Genomic DNA, 19,362 nt, shown 5'->3' with positions numbered 1-19,362 from the left:
CAAGCTCTGGGTTTTAACACAATCAATTTGAAAACCAAGCCAATACAGGGGAATCTTTAATTGCCTTTACTATCACAACATCTTCTTGGGAAAATGGATGGTTAATATTTTATAAAAATGAAATTCCTTCTGAAAAGAACATATCTAGCAGATGGATAAATACATTTTTAGCTCAATTTTCTACAGAGTAGAAGGTTTAATCAGGTTTAATACTGAGTCCCCAGTAAATATACACTTGTTTTCAATCAGAAGCATATGTGTGTGACATTCATTGACTCTGTGTATGTGCCATTTATTGATTGTGGCCTACCTAGATGCATTACTGCTTAGGATGCTATGTCAGAAAGAGCCCTTGGCTCATTCAGGAGGTTCTACAACATTCTACGGTTTGTTGCAATCAGCACAATGACATTGCCAAAAAATAAAAAAGCATTAGAGGACCTCATTACCTATAGGGATTCTCTGATTGACATGTCCTGTGCTCTTCACCATGGCACCTCCATGAGAATGGGAAATGTAAAACATTTTATACCAATGGAAATATAGGTATATGGGTTGGGAGTCATTGTTGTTCTCTCAGTTTTTCTCTAACTTTAGTATCTTTCCCTATGAATTCTTAATACCTTGGGAATTTTTGGAGGTCATAGTTTACTAAATTTATTGTGGCAAATATTATTAAATATACATATATAATGTACACATACCATATGTGTATTTGTACACATATTTATATGTATAGGTTGTATACATACATATATACACTTACAAATTTAAATGCTTATGTTACTTTTTCTGGACTTCTCTCTAGGATTGATGACAATGTGTTACCACAGTGGTGGCAAATGACTCTCTATATCATGGAGGCAGAAGTTCAGCCTTCAGACCATTAGATGGATTTTCTTCTTGCAGTTGTTGGACATATTAATCCCAATTTGCCATTTGCAGTGGCTTCTACTGCTCCCTCCTGGTAAAGTAATCAGGATGCATTGCCTTTTCAGAATTATGCCAGTAATTTAAGTACTACTCAGGGAATTTATAATACCCATATCTTTCAAAGAAAGTGCCTCCAGAGGAATCATGGAAGATATATGGTTGCTGCTGAGACTAAAGTTCCTTCTCAGCTTCTATCAGCAATTTGGTAGTCTTTATCATATCCTTTTCAATCTCATATTCTTCAAACTGAATGTTCAGCAAATGAGCTCTAAACCTATGGGTTTTCTTGTGGATATACCAGGACTCAAAGATGTGGAGGACTCTCTTGTAGAGTCATAGAACCATGACCATGGCTGGTGAGTCAGAGCATCATCTTACCCTTCCTTCTATTACCTTGAAAACTGATCATTTAATACCTTCAAATTTGTGTTGCCTCAAGATGGAACTCCTCTATGTATAGCTTCTGCTCTTCCCTTGTTTGATCTCTTCAGTAATATTTCTCTCTCCTCAATAAGCATTTTTGATACTTTGATGTTAGAGTCTAAATATGGTGACTACATTATCCCCAACAGTAAAGTTTGTCATAAAAATCTCTGGGAAACATTTCCCACCTTTCTGTTTGTTATTATCATTCAAGTTTTGTCCTTAAATACCCTTGGGATGACTTTGTTTAGTGGGAATCTCTCATTCAGTGTTCTTTGAACTGATTTTTCCCTAGATGTTTTTTTTTTCACTGTTTTAGGAGGTGAAACTGCTCATTATTATGCACAATCCTCCTTTGCAAGGTTTTACAAACAATCTAATCTTCTCTGTTGCTTTTGCCTTTGGCTTTCATATTTCTCTACTTGATAAATATTTGTTAACTAAGGTGAGTTTTAGGTTAATGTTTCCTTATTTTGGTAATTGATTTTCATTGATTAAACTTTTCCATTAAATTATTTTTAATTTGACAAAAACTTTTTTGTTTGGTTGTTAAACCAATTCCACTAATTCATTTCTTGCAGAGACAGCATGACAGACAGCATAGAGATGAATCCTTGGATCCAAGAAGAGCTCAGTTTAAGTTCACCTATGACAAATATTGGCTGTGTGATTATGTCTAAATCACTTGCTCTCTCACGGCTCTAGAAAACACTCTTAGTTTTTGCAGAGAAGGTCCTGACATGCATTGGTAGAAGGAGTTTCCTTATTTGGGAGTTCCCCAAATCAATAAAACTAAAGATCCCCAGTCCAATCCCTGTCTACTATTAAATCACTATGTTCAGTGTCAATGTCCTTCCCTCTCCCTATTTCCTATTTTTCAATATCAATAACTTGTTTAAGTAGGTTAGTTTATGAGTCTAATTGTTTTGGTACCACCTTTTTCTTATTTTTATTCTTTAAGTTTTGTCTTAATTTTTCTCTTTACTGTAACCAGTCAGTGGTCTGACTACATAGAAAATTGATTTAAATGTAGGAGAATGACAGTTCACTTATAAGTCTGCCTCCATGATATAGACTTAGAAGGGTTATAAGTCTGTTTTTGAGAAAAGCAGTTGCCAGGTTGTCTGTCTTGACAATTCCCTTGTCTGGGGGCATAGGTCTACTCAGAGTTCTATGAGAAAGTTACTCTGATGGAGTTTGTAGCCAGTAGTTCCTCTTTTGAATGTGGCAAGCTGTATAATACTGGGTCAAATGGAAAACATAATATATTTCAGAGATGTGTATATTAGGAATGGAAGAAATGGAGAACATTTAGGTTAATAATTACTGAAATATGGACATCTGAACTACTGAACATATGACAAATGCAATTTACTTGATCATAGAAGATGAGAATTTAGTTACTAAACTTAAGCTAAGATGTGGTTATTTATTGAAGGGAATCAGTCTGAACACAGAAAAGAAGTGAAAGAACCAATTTAAGAACAATGTTGAATAGAGATCATAACTCTATTCTTTCACTTCTTACTGAGAGTTATAAATTGAACTGAGAAAAGAAGCTTGGAAGCAGAGAATCAGAGAAGTCAACTAGTTGATTAATTTGGCTGAGAAATTGTCCCCAGTAAGGTGTTAGTCAAGCACAACACAGATCAACCCAGTTTAGTTGTAGAAGTATCTACTACAGAAACTACATTATATGGATAGGTACTAAGTCAAGAGATGACACTGGGGTTTACAGTTACAGAGTTGTGAATTACCCAAGAAAATTGGTTTTCTTCACTCATGTGCTTTTTGTGCTTCTCTGGCAGGCTTCTATAAGTGTGTATTCTCCCTCCTCAACAAATACTGAGTGCATTAATGGAAAAGCATAATGCTGGTATATGTATGAATTGTGATTTATTTGTTTTTTCCTGCTTTTGTTTCTATATATGAGTATCTGTGTCATTTACTACATTTATCTATTATTAAGTAAATGGTTAAGACTAAGATTTATATATTTCCTTATTGTGAGTGACTGGTTTGTTTAAATGGAAGTGCACACATAGGGACTCTTGAAAATTATAACAAAAAGTAAGGAAGATGTATTACCCCTCACAACAGGGTTACTCTTGGACCCTGAGGAAATTTGAGTGACCCTTCTCTGGAAACTTACATGGCAATATGAGGTCGGGTCCTAATTAACAAGCCAAATCAGAGAGTAAGTGTCCACATACCTTGTGAAAGAGGTTGACATTGTAGACATACATGCCAAGTATTCCATGTACCCATTACATTGTATGTACTTACACTAGGCATATTACACAGATAATTTTTTTTTAAAAAATGGATCCCATATTAATAACAAGCCACTTTATAGCCCAATATAATCAATAGTATGTATGTGTGTGTGTGTGTGTGTGTGTGTGTGATGTTATTCGGTATTCACAATGTCCTTTGATTCTTTTCTCTAGGAAAGTATCCATAATGTGTAGACACAACAGCTACTGCATGATCTGTAAGTACTTTGGCTTCTCTCCTTTCTTATTATGATCTTATTTTCCAACCCTTTTTCTTCCCTACCATCTGGGACTATATTTACTTTTACTCTGAAGTTACCAAGTACCAAAATATATGCTGATTTAATTTCTGGGGTCTGACCAATTTCTTTGTTCTCTGCCAAAGGCTTTGGTTGCAATCATTTTGCTAGTCTCTGCAGATATATATCTGAGCACTAAGATAGATTAGCACATGTCCCATGAAACTATGTTTTATCGTTGCCTTTGAATACCTGATGAAACTAACTCCAATAATTTCTTTATTTGCTTCTCTAGTGAAAACGTGTGAGTCGAAATTCTAGTTAGCTATAATTTCCCTTTGTCTCCTGGTTTCATTTATAGTTATTGTTTGAAAATGGGTATAATCTTATTCTTTCAGTATTATGTATACTCAGTGACCACTGGATCTGTATCTCACAAAAGAAGAGATGTTTAGAATGCCAATAGCTAAGATAATATTTATAGATGATCTAAAAGCCATGTGACTACTTTGCACCCTCTGATTCCTTTCCACCAATCTGTATGATCACTGCAGAAGTGGTAGGGGGCCACACAGTATCGAGGAGGGGTTCTGTTTTGTATTTTGTGTCATGGGTAGCAATAGAAAAAGGATTCATCATCATGTTTCCAGCTTACTAGTGATGGGCCTCTCCATACTTTCTTAGGTTACTCCTTGGAAGGCAGACACAGTCTATTTTACTGCTGTCAAAGCTTTTTTAGGTTGGCAGAATCTGCTGGTGTAGCTTTCAAGTATCCAGGGTGACCTCCACACTATGATGAGGCATCAGAATAGGACTTAGTGTAGGGTAGCTACTATTGCTAAATGAAATATATATGTATGTATATGCATATATATGTATATGCCCCCCATATATACATATGTACATATTCTTATATGTGAGAGAAGTGATCATTTTTCTACTATATTAATAACCAATTATGAAATTATTAAGATTTTTTTCTGTTTATTTCTTCATTCAGGGACCAACCCCTGTAGGCCATTTTGTCAGTCTCTGAAGGACGTTGCTGATGTTTGCCTAGGTTACATGTTCTGAGATCTTGGGGACAGGAATCTTGCCAACTAGAAGATTTTACTTCCATTTAGAGTGTAAACACAATCTAATCTAGGTGAATTCTCACCCTTAGGATCCATGTTCTCATACCCCTCCATTGGAGTTTAGGGTAACCCAGTTTATGAAGCAGAAAACCAACCAGAGAGGTCTGGGTAAAGATGGATTCCTTTGTCCAGATTGCTGGAGGCATCTGAGTCTCATGATCAAGCCATGTTCCCAGCAGGAGGAGCTGAGGACTTTTAGCCCATTTCCTCATTAATATGTCTATCCCCTCTTGATTGTTCATGAATTAGGGTTGATTTTCACCTGGCAGGGGCATCTATCTCCTTTTCCAAAAGTATTCAGTGATCTCCATGGTTTTGTTTTGGTTATCAAGAGAAACCATTGACCATCAAATTATTGCTTGTTAGCTAGACTAATTAATAGATTATTAATTACCCAGGAACTCTGTCTCTCAGACTTTTCATTCATTTCATATGTATACATGCATACATACATGCACATATATATACACACACATATATATGTATATATACATATTACCTGTCTATCTATATCTCCCTGGTTTCTTTTAAGACTCATTCCAAGTAGCACCTCTTAAAGGAACTCTTCCCTGGCTCTCCTACCTGTAAAGAAAGGATCCGTAAGGGGGGAAGAGAGTCCATAGTGGGGGAGTCTATCGATAAATCTCTGGAGTTCCATGGATTTAGATGGGGAAAAACCATATCTTTATTTTCACTAACTAGTTGAAATTTGGTTTTCCCTTCAATTACTTAGAAATGTTATTCTGAGAAGGGGTCCATCAGCTTTATCAGCCTGCCAAATGGGTCCAAAAGGTTGAGTTCTTATTGAATGTTAGATTCCTTTTAGTCTATATTTATCTTGCATATATACAGGTGTGTGTGTGTGTGTGTTCTTCCCATTAGAATGTAAGCTCCTTGAAGGCAAGGACTGTTTTTGTTTTTTCTTTGTCCCTCCAGTACTTAGTACAGCATCGTGTACATAGTAAGTACTTATAAATGCTTTTTGTATAATTAATTGAATAGCTCAGAAATATCAGCTCTTTATGTTACCAGAAAGTTAGTGTTGGTCTTGGATCCAACCCTACCTGAATGAGATCCAACAGGCTAATCACTTTTTTTTTAAATCCAAGTACCACACAAACAAATGGTGAATCTTTAGGGGAAATTTTCTATTACTATTTAATTAGCACTTAAATTTTTCAGGTGAGAGAAAGAAAGAAAACTCATCTTTTATTTTGCTTTTAGACACATTTAAAAAAACAAAACAAAACACCTCATAAATTTTTTTTTACCAGGTCTGGGTTCCTCTCCTACCTTCACTCCTTCAAAGTAGTTCAACTAGTAGCAGAAAAGTTGTAATACCATTCAATCCAACAGGCATTTCTGAAATGTGGACTTCACTGAATACCAAACTCATGTTGTCCTAAAGGGCTTAACAATTCCCCCAAACTGGCTAATTTTAGTATTTTGAAATAATATAGTTAGCAAGTTAGCATAGCTGAAAGATGGGGAATGGGAAAGGGGAAATGGAACACCATATAGAGGATAAGGAAATGTATTAGGAGTCAGAAGAAGGGTTTGTATCTCAGGCCTGCTGTTTACTAGCTATACAAGCTTAGAAAATTACTTTAGATGCTCAATTTTGGCTTCCTCATCTGTAAAATGGGAAAAATTTCATATTGCTAGCTAAATGTAATGTGAAATTAACAGTGTGGTTGTCCTGAGGTACAAATGAGATGATGAGTATAAAAACAGTTGGAACACTACAAAGTGCTCTGCAAATGGCCCTGAGTCCTCATTGCCCCCATTTACTCCATTATGGCATTGATGATTTCTTGGCATCAGTGGACAATGAGGGCTTTTATAACTTCTCCAGGGACATTGTTCTGGAATTGGATGGTGTCTCCTTAATGAATGATGAGTTTTTTGTCTTCTCCTCAGTTGCCCCACTGATTCCCAACTAGAGAGGATTTTGATGCATGAGCAGTTCATGCACTGGGACTATCCTCTTGGGCTTGTCTTTTAAAAAAGGAGAGCAGAGGCATAAAGAATGGCAGGGCTGGAAGGTCAGAAAGAGAAGTTAATCAGCCTTTCAAGGCCTTAGTTACCCTTTTGGTGTATAGCCAACAACCTATAAGGAAACCTTGTGCTTTGGGGAACCATATGTAATGTCATGCAGAGTCACTCAGAAGAGTTCCTGACGAAGCATTCTGTGCTCAAAAGAGGGGGCACTCAATCCCAGAATAGTACTAGAGGAATTCATAGATCCCTGAGGTAGATGATGCTCATGGGAGGGCAATGTTTGACCATCTGCCAACTTTAGAGTGCTTTTCCCTTCAGAATATTCTGCAAATCCAGGATAGCACTTAATATTGTGGAACTGGAGAAACTGTAGACATCTCTGGTTGGGTTAAAGGTCACCAGAGAGGACATGAGAGGAAACTTAATTGTTTACACGTCTAAGATGTGAGTACATTGTATTTATACATTGTTTCTCGGTATAAATAAAGTCTGTTATGCAATGGGGCAATTCACAACAATCATAGGAAGGAAAGCCTATATTTTGGTTTTGTTATCCCGAGAGCTTGCATGGGATCAGAGGATCTGCTTCATTTTCTATAGACTTAGACAGGAGTCAAATTCTCATATTCCCAAGGAACTCATTGCTGGAGGAAGCACAATCCAAAATAGGAATTTTGTGAGAAGTTCCCACAACTGAACTCATTCTGTATAAACCCAGAACTTTGGTTATGGTTCCTGGGTTATACACAGAAAACAAAGAATTTGTATCTTGGTGTAGCTTATACTCTTAATGAAAAGAACTCCAATGAAATACTGTAAGTAAGGAAGATTTTGTTATCCTTTTTAGTTTAGTTTCTTAGGATCCATGGCCATGGCAATGTCTAGCTTCCAGGTGTTAGATAATAACTCCCAGAATAGCCCCAAGGATCCTAGATAGTAATTCCTAAAAGCACAGACAGTCTTACTGAGGTTACACCATGAGATATGGGGGTGACATAATTGATATTTACCATGCTTGCGCAGAATCACAATATTGCTAAAGTTAACCTGTGAGCTTAATGTTGGCAAGATGCCTTCTTTAAAGTAAGTAAACCTGTAAAGCAAGTGGGCACTGGTCAGTGAATGAGAGAAACCATGGGGAACCCATAAGGGAATCTGTGTGTGCCTTGATCAACCCCCATTGAGGCTTGAGGGAATTTAGAGGAGTGTACAAGTTGTGCCTGTCTCAATTGACCACATCAAGATGTAGGGGTAGTTGACCCCCCCACCTCTTCTCGCCAGCCCCTGCAAGAAGGGTAATTAGGGAACGCTCCCATTACCAGCAACTTTTCTGAGAAGATTAGACTAGAATAAAGCTGATTATTAACCCCTCTGAAGGTTTCTACCTGTCTGACCGGATCAAGAGTGAACCTGTTAGAGGCTGGAGTCTGAAAACTCCAGTGTCTCCTGTGTATGATCTGTGAAACAGATATGAAGGAATGTTTCCAGCATTTGTATGTGTATGTTTGTATTTGCAGTGATTATTCAGATTGATGCTGTACATGAAGATCAATGCAGCTATTAAAAATTGGGGCAAAGTATAACAGTCAAGGAAGGGAATGTTAGAAATTAGAAGGCCGAACTGTAATGATTCTGAGCAACTATTCCTGAATATCTAGCTGAAAGCACCTTAAATGCAGAATTATGTTTGAGATCATTTTAGTAGTACTTACTCATATTAAACACTGATCAATAATGACCCTGATTCCAAGCTACATTACAGAATTTTCTATCTAAAGAAACAGCCTTGTGCAATTCTAAAAGGGAAGAAAATATTCATCTTGCTTTACAAAAATCCAAGTACAAGCAGATTTACATAAAAGAGAAATGAAATGGTGAGTTTAAATAGTGAGTTCCTTAAGTACATTTAAAATATAAGTCAATTTACAAAATGCTCAATTTAAACACAACTTTTTAAGGAGCAAATCTATTGTATAAAACAAGGTGCTGTTTTCAATTTTCTCCTAATTAAGTTACATGCTCTAACCTCATGGAGTACAATCCTAATCTTAGGAACTGTTCTCATTTCACAAATGATTCACAATCTTGATTTAGCAAAGGACAAAGAACAACTAGTCTCCTCCTGAGACCAGCCTGCTGTGTCTGTGCTGGGCCCCAGTTCTGTTGAGAAAATAAATGTTCTAGCCACCCTCCCTGACTTCAAACTCATCCAGCTTGCAGTACCCATTTCATTATTATGTACAAATCTCTTTTGTCCTGGCCTTGGTACATTGGGAGGGTCCTGAGTAATTAATTAGGGCAAGATCTACTTGGGTGCCGGAGGACTTTATGGAACCACAAAGAAGTGAATTTCACCCCCTGGAGCAATCACTATTTCTTGCTTTCCAATTCTTGCTGCTTGGTATGAGGTATCCAAATAGGAGCTCTTGTACAATCTCCTATCTTTTTAATTGCAGTAGCAAAGTATCAGCCCGCGAACGTGGGATGTAGAAAGCTGTCAGAGCTGGCCTCCCCCTAACATTTGAGGGGATACTGGAAGCTTGTTGATGCCTCTACTCTGAACCTGAGTTAAGGAGAGGTGGAGGTGGGGAGGAAGAGAGAAGCAGTAAAAGCCAAGGCATCTCTGAGAAAACCCTATAGCTGCAAAAGGAGGACTCAGGTGGGGAGGAAGCTAAATCACGAGAAGGCCATGGGACAAGGAGCGGGGAGCAGAGCCCGAGAGGGCAGGACACAAAAAATTCCCTTTCCTTACAAAATAGGAGAAACTGCCTAAGTAGCAAGCCCCGATTCCAAGGACTTTCCAGGGTCTGCCTCCCCTTCAAAGGAAGAGGAAGAACGGCCAGCTCAGGATGGAAAAAAAGCACAGAAGAGAGTAAAGCTTTGGCCAAACTTTCTGCCCTCTTCCCTCCCCCCTCCTCCCTCCTCTCTCCTCCCTCCTCCCGCTTTATTAGGCAGGCAGCCTGATAATTGGTGTGCAAAGGAGAGGATCTCGGGAGCAGCAGCTGGGTAAATGGTAAATCATGCCATTCTGCCGGCGCGCCCACATCTGCAGTTTCACGGAAATTACATTAGGCGAAGGTCTTGGCCGGTGCCAGGGGGCTCAGTGCCATGGGCTTCTCTGTTCCCTAGTTTGGGGTGGGGGAGGAACGATTGCTCAGGAAGATGTTGCTGGAAGCTAGTTTTCTGCCTCTTCAGCCTGCCTGCACTGAGGAGTTATAAAGTAACTGGGCTCAGGTGAAGGAGCTTTGAGCTCTCCTTCTCCTCCCCCCTTCTTTTCCTTCCCTTACCCTCCTTTCCCTCTCCTCCTCTTCCTTCCTCTCTTCTTCCTCGCTTTCCCTCCTCTCCCTCCTCTTCTCCTTCCCCCCCTCCTCTTTTTCCTCCTCTTCTCCCCCCTTTTCCCCCCTCCCCTTCTCTTTCCTCCTCCTCCTCTTCATTTACCTCCCTTGCTCCTCCTCCTCTTTCTCCCCTCCTCCCTCCTACAGGATTGATTTTCAGCAGGCAAGAAGCCTTTTCATCACAAGCCCTTTGGCAGCGGTGCCCACTGAGACCTGGTCTCCGAAAGCGTGGAGCTGGCTATCAGGGAACACACACATTCATTTCCCCTGTCTCCACTGAAAATCATGTTTGTCTTATCCACCAGTCATAACAAGTTCATGCTTTCCTGCTAGTTGTTCAGAAGAAATCCAACAGATTGAAGCTATTTGATCACTTGATTAGTCTAAACAAGTCTGGATAATTAGCCTGCCTAATTAATACCTATGTCTATTGTGCAGTCTGAGCAGAAGGGTTTTGAAGGTAGTGCCAGTTTAAAGATGTAGAAATAATTACTCTATAAAATTGGGCATCAGGCATATTTCCACGGGATTTCACCTTGAATATGCAAACACTTTCTATTTTGAAATGGGATTTGTCAAAATGAGGAACATTTGAACATTATCCAATCTGGAACTGTTTCTTACAGGAGAGAATGGAAATCCTGAACCTACCTTACAGGCATAAAATCCATTCCAGATATTTCCTGTAAAAGAAAAGAAGCTCTCAATACTAGTATCCATTGCTCTCACTAAACTAATATAAAGAATTTTGGAGTTAGGAATTTATTGAAGAAATTTATCTTATGAGTTGAAGCTTTATATTTAAGGAATTTTTAGACTTATGTACTAGATGGCATCACCTGCTGGTCAAATGTACCATCACAACCCACCTCTATTTAAAAGCTATAAATGTGGAACCTGGACAAAGGAGGAGGACAAATAAATCACTAGGGGTGGCTAGGTGGCACTGAATAGAGCACCCGCCCTAGAGTCAAGAGGACCTGAGTTCAAATATTTCCTCAGTCACTTGACACACTTACTAGCTGTGTGACCTTAGGCAAGTCACTTAACCCCAATTGCCCTATCTTCCCCCCCCTCCAAAATGTCTCTAGAACAGTAGGGAAGTTATAGGATCAGAGAATAGTAGATTTGGAGCCCTGAGTGTAGGACTTGGAATCAGGATGGCCCAGGGTTCAAATCCTACCTTAGGCAAGTGACCCTGGACAAGTAATTTCACTTCTCCCAGTTTTAATTTTCTCATTTGTGAAATGAGAATAATAACACTGGTGCCTGCATGTATCAAAATGGGCACAGGCAGAACCAAGAAGTGTGGAATGATGGACAGGAGCCAGGTAAGATCTGTCATGGCAGTTCTGATTTATTGATCAGAGGCCAGGGTTTATATAATGAATGTAAAGCAATTATCTCTTAGGTTCCTATGAGAAAATGTTTAATGTCCTTGTTCATTTATGCATATCTATGTGTTTTTATGTCCTTGTTCCCTTGCATGCATCTATGTCTGGGTCACTGCTCAGTTATTACGTCCTAAACTCTTGCAAGTCAGGAAAAGATGGTGAGCCAGTCTTAAGACATAGAATTCATGGGGAGCTGGCTTAGGAGAAATCCTGGACCAGAGTATTCCCATGTATGTACTGGATCAGAAACTGGCCCTTGACATAACACTAGTGTAAATTACACCTCACAGAGACATTGGGGTGTGTGTGTGCACTTTATGAGTCTTAAGGCACTATAACAATGTGTAATTACTATTATTACTGGGCAATTCTCTGTAATAGCAGACACATCTGCTCCAGGGTAGCAAAAGGATCCCTGGCATAGCAGCACATGTGTCTATACTCAAAATAAGTGAGGGAAGATTTGCAGGTGTAGTTGGGGTAGGACTAGAATACATTCTAGGTATATATTCCAGGAATCAGGTAGCTAGTTTTTGCAGCAGATAGAGCACTGGTCCTGGAGTCAGTAACACCTGAGTTAAAATCTAGCCCTGGATAATTACTAGCTGTGTGACCCTGGGCAAGTCACTTAACCTCTGCTTGCCTCAATTTCTTCAACAATAAAATTGGGAAGATAATAGCACCCACCTCACAGAGTTGTTGTGAGTATCAAGTGAGCTATTTGTAAAGCATTTAGCATAGTGCCTGTCACATGGTAGGCACTTAATAAATATTTATTCCCTTCTGCTTTGATAGAACATATGTTGAGCCATCCTGGCTGATTGCAATCAGCCATGAGCATTGGATCAGTGCTGGAGACCTTGAGTTTTTCCAAAGAAAGTGATGATGAAGCATTCCCATTATTGATCACTTGCCTATAATGATGGCAAAAGGTGTCCTCATAAAGAGGATTGTCCACTAAATCCTCAACTCAGTGGATGTTGAAGGTAGTGAACCTGTCCTCTGGCTCTCTCTTCTTCTCCCAATACCCCAGTGTGTCAGAACTCTTTTTTTGGTGGGGGGCGGGAAGGGAGAGTGACTGGTGCCCTCTTCACCTTCTCCTCCCTCTTCACCTTCTCCTCAACCAGCTGGAATGACAGACTGCTTGTATGTGTCAGCCAGAACTGAAGTTCATCTAGGTGAATTCAGTCTGGGCTTTGAGTCCCTGACTGCCTTTTCTTTTTTGAATTTGTTTCCTGAACACAAGTAATTGAATAGGATCCCTCAGTAGTTTCTAAATGATAGCAGGAATTTCTGCATCAGAGAGTATGATCACCAGAAAAAAAGGATGAGCTCAACTCCTGGCATGAATTGTCAAAAGATATGAACTTAGAGGTATTAGTTTGTACAGTGCAGAGCCAAGGTGAAGTTGAAATGTCAGTTTATCAGTTCTCCCAAAAATGCTTCATGATTTCATAATTTAAGTGTCAGCCTTCTGGGAGAATATAAGAGTAGTTTGAAGTTATTGGGCTTGTTTAGGTATTTTGTCAATGTATACTTGTGATTATTTTGATAATTTTATCATTTCTTTTCCAAGGGAGAAAATAAATATCATACAATACCTGATTTATACTGTACATTGAGTCCTTGTATACTCCTTTTGAGGAAACCTCAGATACAAACCAAACCTATATTTTATACCCCTACCCTAGAGTCCCAGGGCTATAGGTTTGATCCTAGGGCTCTGGGGTAGGGGTATAAAGAGCCAGAGAGTTGGAGGGGGATGAACCTTAAATTCTTCTACCCGTGTTTCCCCGATAATAAGACCTATCCCGAAAATAAGCCCTCCCCTTACTGTGTAAGATTCCTCTAAAATAAGCCCTCCCCCGAAAATAAGCCCTATTGAGATTGCTACTGTAGTGAAGGTGATCCCCTGCGCTACACGCTATATTACGGTACCCTGTGTATGCACCGTCCCCCCCCCACCTTCCGGTGAAACGCACGCCGCGCTCCGAGCTGCATCCAATCAGAGCTGCAGCAGTGAGCGCGTCATCCTGTTCTTCCCCAGTGATTTGCTTATTGAATAAAGGTACATTTTTTTGTTCATATTTACCTGTTTATTAAAATTGTTGTCAATGTTCATTAAAATAAGCCCTCCCCTGAAAATAAGCCCTCTGGTGTTTTTCTGTCCAAAAAAATAATAAGACAGTGTCTTATTATTGGGGAAACATGGTATGCAGTCAGACTCTGCAAGTACTGAACCTAGTATATATTCATGAGTACTGAGCTGAGAGGGACCCTAAGTAGAAATAGAGAGTGTGAACATTGGAGTTACTCCACAGGCTAACAGCAGATCTTTAACTGGTTGCACAAGAAATTAGGCAATGGTCCTATGAGAAAGTTAATGTACTCTCTTTCTTTGACTTTAAAATTTTTTTGTACCTTTTGTCTTTATGTAAGAGTGAGTTGATTGATTTTCTCAATACTATCCCACTTAAAGCAAGTAATAAGATGCACAGTCTATCAATCAACGGTCTTAGACCAAGTGTGACAAGTCTATGAAAGGCATATAATGAAATGAAATAATATGAGACAAGGAATCGATTCTAGTTAGCTGAAGGATTTTATCATGCCCTCTGGGTTCCATATAAAAGTGTTGAGTAGGAGGCAGAGCCAAGATGGCAGAGTACATACAGTGACCCAACTGAACTCTACCAATATTCCCCTCCAAACAACTTTAAAATAACTCCTAAAATCAAATTTTAGAGTGACAGAACCAACAAAAGGTCAGAGAGAGACATTTTTCTAACCCAAGACAAAGTAGGAGGCCAGCATTGGATGACAATCACACTGGGATGGTAGCTGGCCAAGGACGTGACAAGAACACCAGCAATGGGACTTGGAGGTGGCAGTGTTGGTAATAGCTTGGGAGCTTCCATCTTAGAGATGGTAAGAGTGGTCAGAAAGAGATTACAGGGGGCCCTTTGCTGGTTGGTTCAGCTGATGATAATTTGCAATTCTATTGCCTATATATATTTCTGGATTGCAGTTCCAGGGTGGAGAGGAGCACTAGCAATTGTAGGGTTGCAGGAGAGCAGGGGACCTGGTCACAGTTCCTGGGCCAAGAGGAGTGCTATTGCTTGTGGTTGCAGAGGAGCAGGGATCCTTCCTGTGTAAAACCAGAGCGTAGAACAGGAGAGCAGTGACCACACCTCTTCCTGAATCACACCACTTTGGAAATACTAAAAAATCATAGACCCCCAGAACTAGCTCTAAAACAGCAGCATGAAGAAACCTGAAACTTGGGACAGTGCTCCCCCATTTCCAGGTGAGAAAAGTCCAATTTTAACATAAATTTCGAAGTCAAGAAATAGCCTCAGTAAATAAGGAAACAATAACGGCAAACAGAATTTGATTATAAAAAGCTACTATGGTGGCAGGGAAGACCAAGACTTAAACTCAGAAAAAGAAAGCAATGTGAAAACAGCTACAAATAAAGCTCAAAGAAAAATACTTATTGAACCCAAGTCCAACAAGAATCCCTGGAAGAGTTAAAGAAAGAGATAACTGGCCCAGGAAAAATTGGGAAAAGAAATGAGAATTATGTAAGAAAATTATAAAAGAAAATGAACAGCTAGGTAAAAGAGTTGCAAAAAATACTGATTAATAATACCTTAAAAAGCAAAATTTGTCTAATGATAAATAAAGTCACAAAAATTCACTGAAGATAAGACCTCCTTAAAAAGCAGAATTGACCAAACGGAAAAGGTGGTACAAAGCTCAGTGAAGAAAAACAATCCCTTAAAAAACAGAATTGGCCAAAGGGGAAAGAAGCACAAAAGTTCACCAAAGAAAATAATTCCTTAAAAATAAGAATGGGCAAATGGAAGCTAATGATTTTATGAGAAATCAAGAAACAATAAAACAATGCCAAAAGAATAAAAGACATAGAAGAAAATATAAGATATCTCATATGAAAAACAACTGACCTGGAAAATAGATTGAAGAGGGACAATTTAAGAATTATTAGACTACTTGAAAGCTATGATAAAAAAAAGCCTAGACAGTATATTTCAAGAAATTGTAAAGGAAAACTGCCCTGTTGTCTTTGATCCAGAGGGCAAAATAGAAATTGAAAGAATCTACTAATCATCTCCTAAAAGTGATCCTAAAATGTAAACTCTCAGGAACATTATAGCCAAATTCCAGAGCTCCAAGGTCAAGGAAAAAATATTACAAGCAGTCAGAAAGAAGCAGTTCAAATATCATGAAACCACAGTTAGGATCACACAAGAAAGAAGTGGAAGTTTTGGAATATTATATTTTCAGATGCTGTAAGAGTAGTTTTCATGTTAAAGGAGTGGAGGGCTGGAAATATGATATTCTGGGATTACAGAATTACCACAAAAGGTCTGGGATTACAATCAAGAATATTTACCCAGTAAAACTGAATATAATCCTTGAGAAGGGAAATGGATATTTAATGAAATAGAGTACTTTAACGCATTCATAATGAAAAGACTGGAGCTGAATAGAAAATTTGACATTCAAAAACAAGACTCAAGAGAAACATAAAATGGTAAATGTGAAAGCATAGTGATAATAGATTAAATAAGTTAAACTTTTAACATTCCTGTATGGGAAGATGATACATGTAATTCCTAAGAACTTTATCATTATTAGGGAAGTTAGAAGGAGTTTACATAGGCAGAAGGCACAATTGTGAATCAATTATGTTGAGATTATCTTCCCTTTCCCACACACAAAAAAAGGAGTGAAAAGGTGGGACTGGGAGAAGGGGGAAAGGAAAGGTAGGTGCATTTTCTCACATAAAGGAAGCACACAAAGAAGAACTTGTGTAGTAGGGAGGAAATTGGGTGGTAGTGGTAGGTAATGCTTGAACTTTACTCTCATTGGAATTGATTTAAAGAGGTAAGAATACACACACACACACACACACACACACACACATGCACACACACTCAGAGTTTAGAAATCTGTATTACCCAACCGGGAGAAGGAATGGGAAATGAGAGACAGGGAAGCGGACATAATAAAAGGAAGAGCAGATTAAGGGAGACAGTGGTCTGAAGCAAAACATACTTTTTTTGAGGAAGGACAGCATAAAAAGAGAGATGGATAAACAGAAGAAAATAGAATGGAGGGAAATATACAATTAGTAATCATAACTGTGAATGCGAATATAATGAACTCACCCATAAAATGGAAGCAGATAGCAGGATGGATTAGAAAGCAGAATCCAAAAATATGTTGTTTGCAAGAGATATACTCGAAACAGAAGACATGCATAGAATTAAAACAAAGGGCTGGAGCAGAATCTATTATACTTCAGCTGAAGTAGAAAAGGCAGAGGGTAACAATCATGATCTCAGACAAAGCAAAAGTTAATAGACCTAATTAAAAGAGATAATTAGGGAAACTAATTTTTGCTAAAAGATACTATAGAGAATGAAGTAAAATAAATTTTTTTTCTAGCAAGTTTCTTTGTTAAAGACCTCATTTCTCAAATATATAGGGAACTGAGTAAAATTAAAAAAAAATAAGAACCATTCCCCAATTAATAAATGGCCAAAGGATATTAATAAGCAGCTTTCAGAAGAAATCATAGCCATATGAAAAATTGCTCTAAATCACTATTGATTAAAGAAATGCAAATTAAAACAACTCTAAAATACCACCTCAAAAACCTATCAGAAATGACAAATGCAAAGAGGATGAGGAAAAATGTGTACATTTAATAAAACTGTTGGCAGACCTGTGAATTGGTCCTACCATTCTGGAGAACTATTTGGAACTCTGCCCAAAAGGCTATAAAATTTTGTACATCCTTTGACCCAGCAATGTATCCTAAAGAGATTAAAGAATGGGACCTATATGTTAAAAAAATATTCATAGCACCTCTTTTTTTGTGGTGGCAAATAATTGGAAATTGAGGGAATGCTCATTAATTAGGGAATGGCCAAACAAGTTGTAGAATATGATTGTGATGGAGTAATATTGTACTATAAGAAATGACAAGGGAGGTGCTTTCAGGAAAAAAAATGGCAAGACCTATATGAACTGAGGCAAAGTGAAATGAGAAGAACCGTGAGATCATTGAGCACAGTAACAGCAATGTTGTAATGATGATCAACTGTGAAAGATCTGGCTACTCTGACCAACACAGATTGTCCAAGACAATTGTTTTATTGGCAGGGGGGAGATTGGTACCATGATAGTTGCTTTTATTATTTTTTACTTTAATAATATTTTATTTTTCTAGTTATGTGTAAAATATTTTTAAACATTCATTTCTAAAATTTTTGAGTTCCAAATTCTGTCCCTTCCCCTCCCTGAGAGAGTAAGCAGCTTGACATAGGTTATACATGTGCAATCATGCAAAATGTATTTCCATATTAGTTATGTTGTAAAAGAAGACACAAACAAAAAATGAAGAAATGAAAAATAGTATGCTTCTATTTGCATTTAGACTTCATTTGATCCAAGACGATTCCTAAGGACTTATCATGAAAAAATGCTATCTACCTTCAGAGAGAGAAAGAGAACCAATGAACTCTGAATGCAAACTGAGGTATAATTTTCTCATTTTTTTCCTTTTTTTCCCAATATGACTAATATGGAAATAAGTTTTGCATGATTTTACATGTATAATTGAAATCATATTGTTCTCAATTGGTGGGGGAGGGGTGAAAGGGAAAGACATTTGGAACTCAAAATTTAAAAAGAAAAGAATGTTAAAAATAAATAATAAGTTAAAAGGAAATCCTTTAAACCTTTTTTTTTTTGTTTTAAATAAAAGTATATTCATTTGTAAAAATAAAACAGATCATGAAAATAGTATTGAGGTAGCTGGGATAAGAAAATTCCTGAAATTTGAGCAAGTGTAACTGTCTATCACCTCCTTGAGCAAGAATTGTCTAGAAATGAAGAGAGAGGCCTTGGGCAGATGTCCTTTACTTGCTTTTTTGGTCAGAGGCCAACCTTTTGAGTTTTAATGGGACTGGAAAATGTTGGACTTCTCACCCTCTCGCTGGTGTTCTAGCATTTGGTAATAGTGTTTGTATTGGGAGCTAAGGACAGACAGGATGCAGATCCACGACCCTTGAGGGAAACTATTTGAGCATCCCACAAATTGAAGGGAAGGACTTTAAATCCCCAGGTACTCTGAATTAACTTTTTGCCACATGTGCTCTCTAAGCTCAAACTCACTTTTGCCTGGACTCTGTACTGGTGGAACAGTGTGACACAGACCTTTAGAGGATATGCTTAGTGTACTACATCAGTGAATAAATACCCTTTTCTAAAAGTTATTTAATATTTATGACTAATAAACTTCAAGGGTGGAAAGATTCCAGTGGGGGCTTGTGTCAGTGCATTAGAGAATCATTCCTAGGGCTATGAGGGGGAGATACAGCAAAATTATGGGAATTCAACTCATCAGTGGGACTGGGAATTGGGATAAGGATCCTCAGAGTTGGTATAAAATTCATTTTTATCCCCTTCATTTCTATATATCTCTCCTCTTACCTATTCCCTCTTTCCTTCCTTCCTCTTTTTTCTTCTTTCTTTCTCTACCTTTCTTCCTTCCTTTCTTTCTTTCTTTTTCTTCCTTCCTTCCTTCCTTC

At 38.2% G+C, this 19,362-nt stretch overlaps 1 pseudogene; it reads right to left on the bottom strand.

Moving 5' to 3' along the window:
• Positions 1-770: 770 nt before the first annotated feature.
• LOC138155762 (NADH dehydrogenase [ubiquinone] 1 beta subcomplex subunit 9 pseudogene) lies at positions 771-1,284 on the bottom strand (annotated as a pseudogene).
• Positions 1,285-19,362: the final 18,078 nt, after the last annotated feature.

Source organism: Petaurus breviceps, unplaced genomic scaffold (assembly GCF_028583685.1).
Source record: "Petaurus breviceps papuanus isolate PSGF00001 unplaced genomic scaffold, PetGlider_PUasm1.0 98, whole genome shotgun sequence".
NCBI lineage: Eukaryota > Metazoa > Chordata > Mammalia > Diprotodontia > Petauridae > Petaurus > Petaurus breviceps.
The sequence above is the reverse complement of the archived record's forward strand: the minus strand, read 5'-3'. Positions and strand labels throughout refer to the sequence as shown.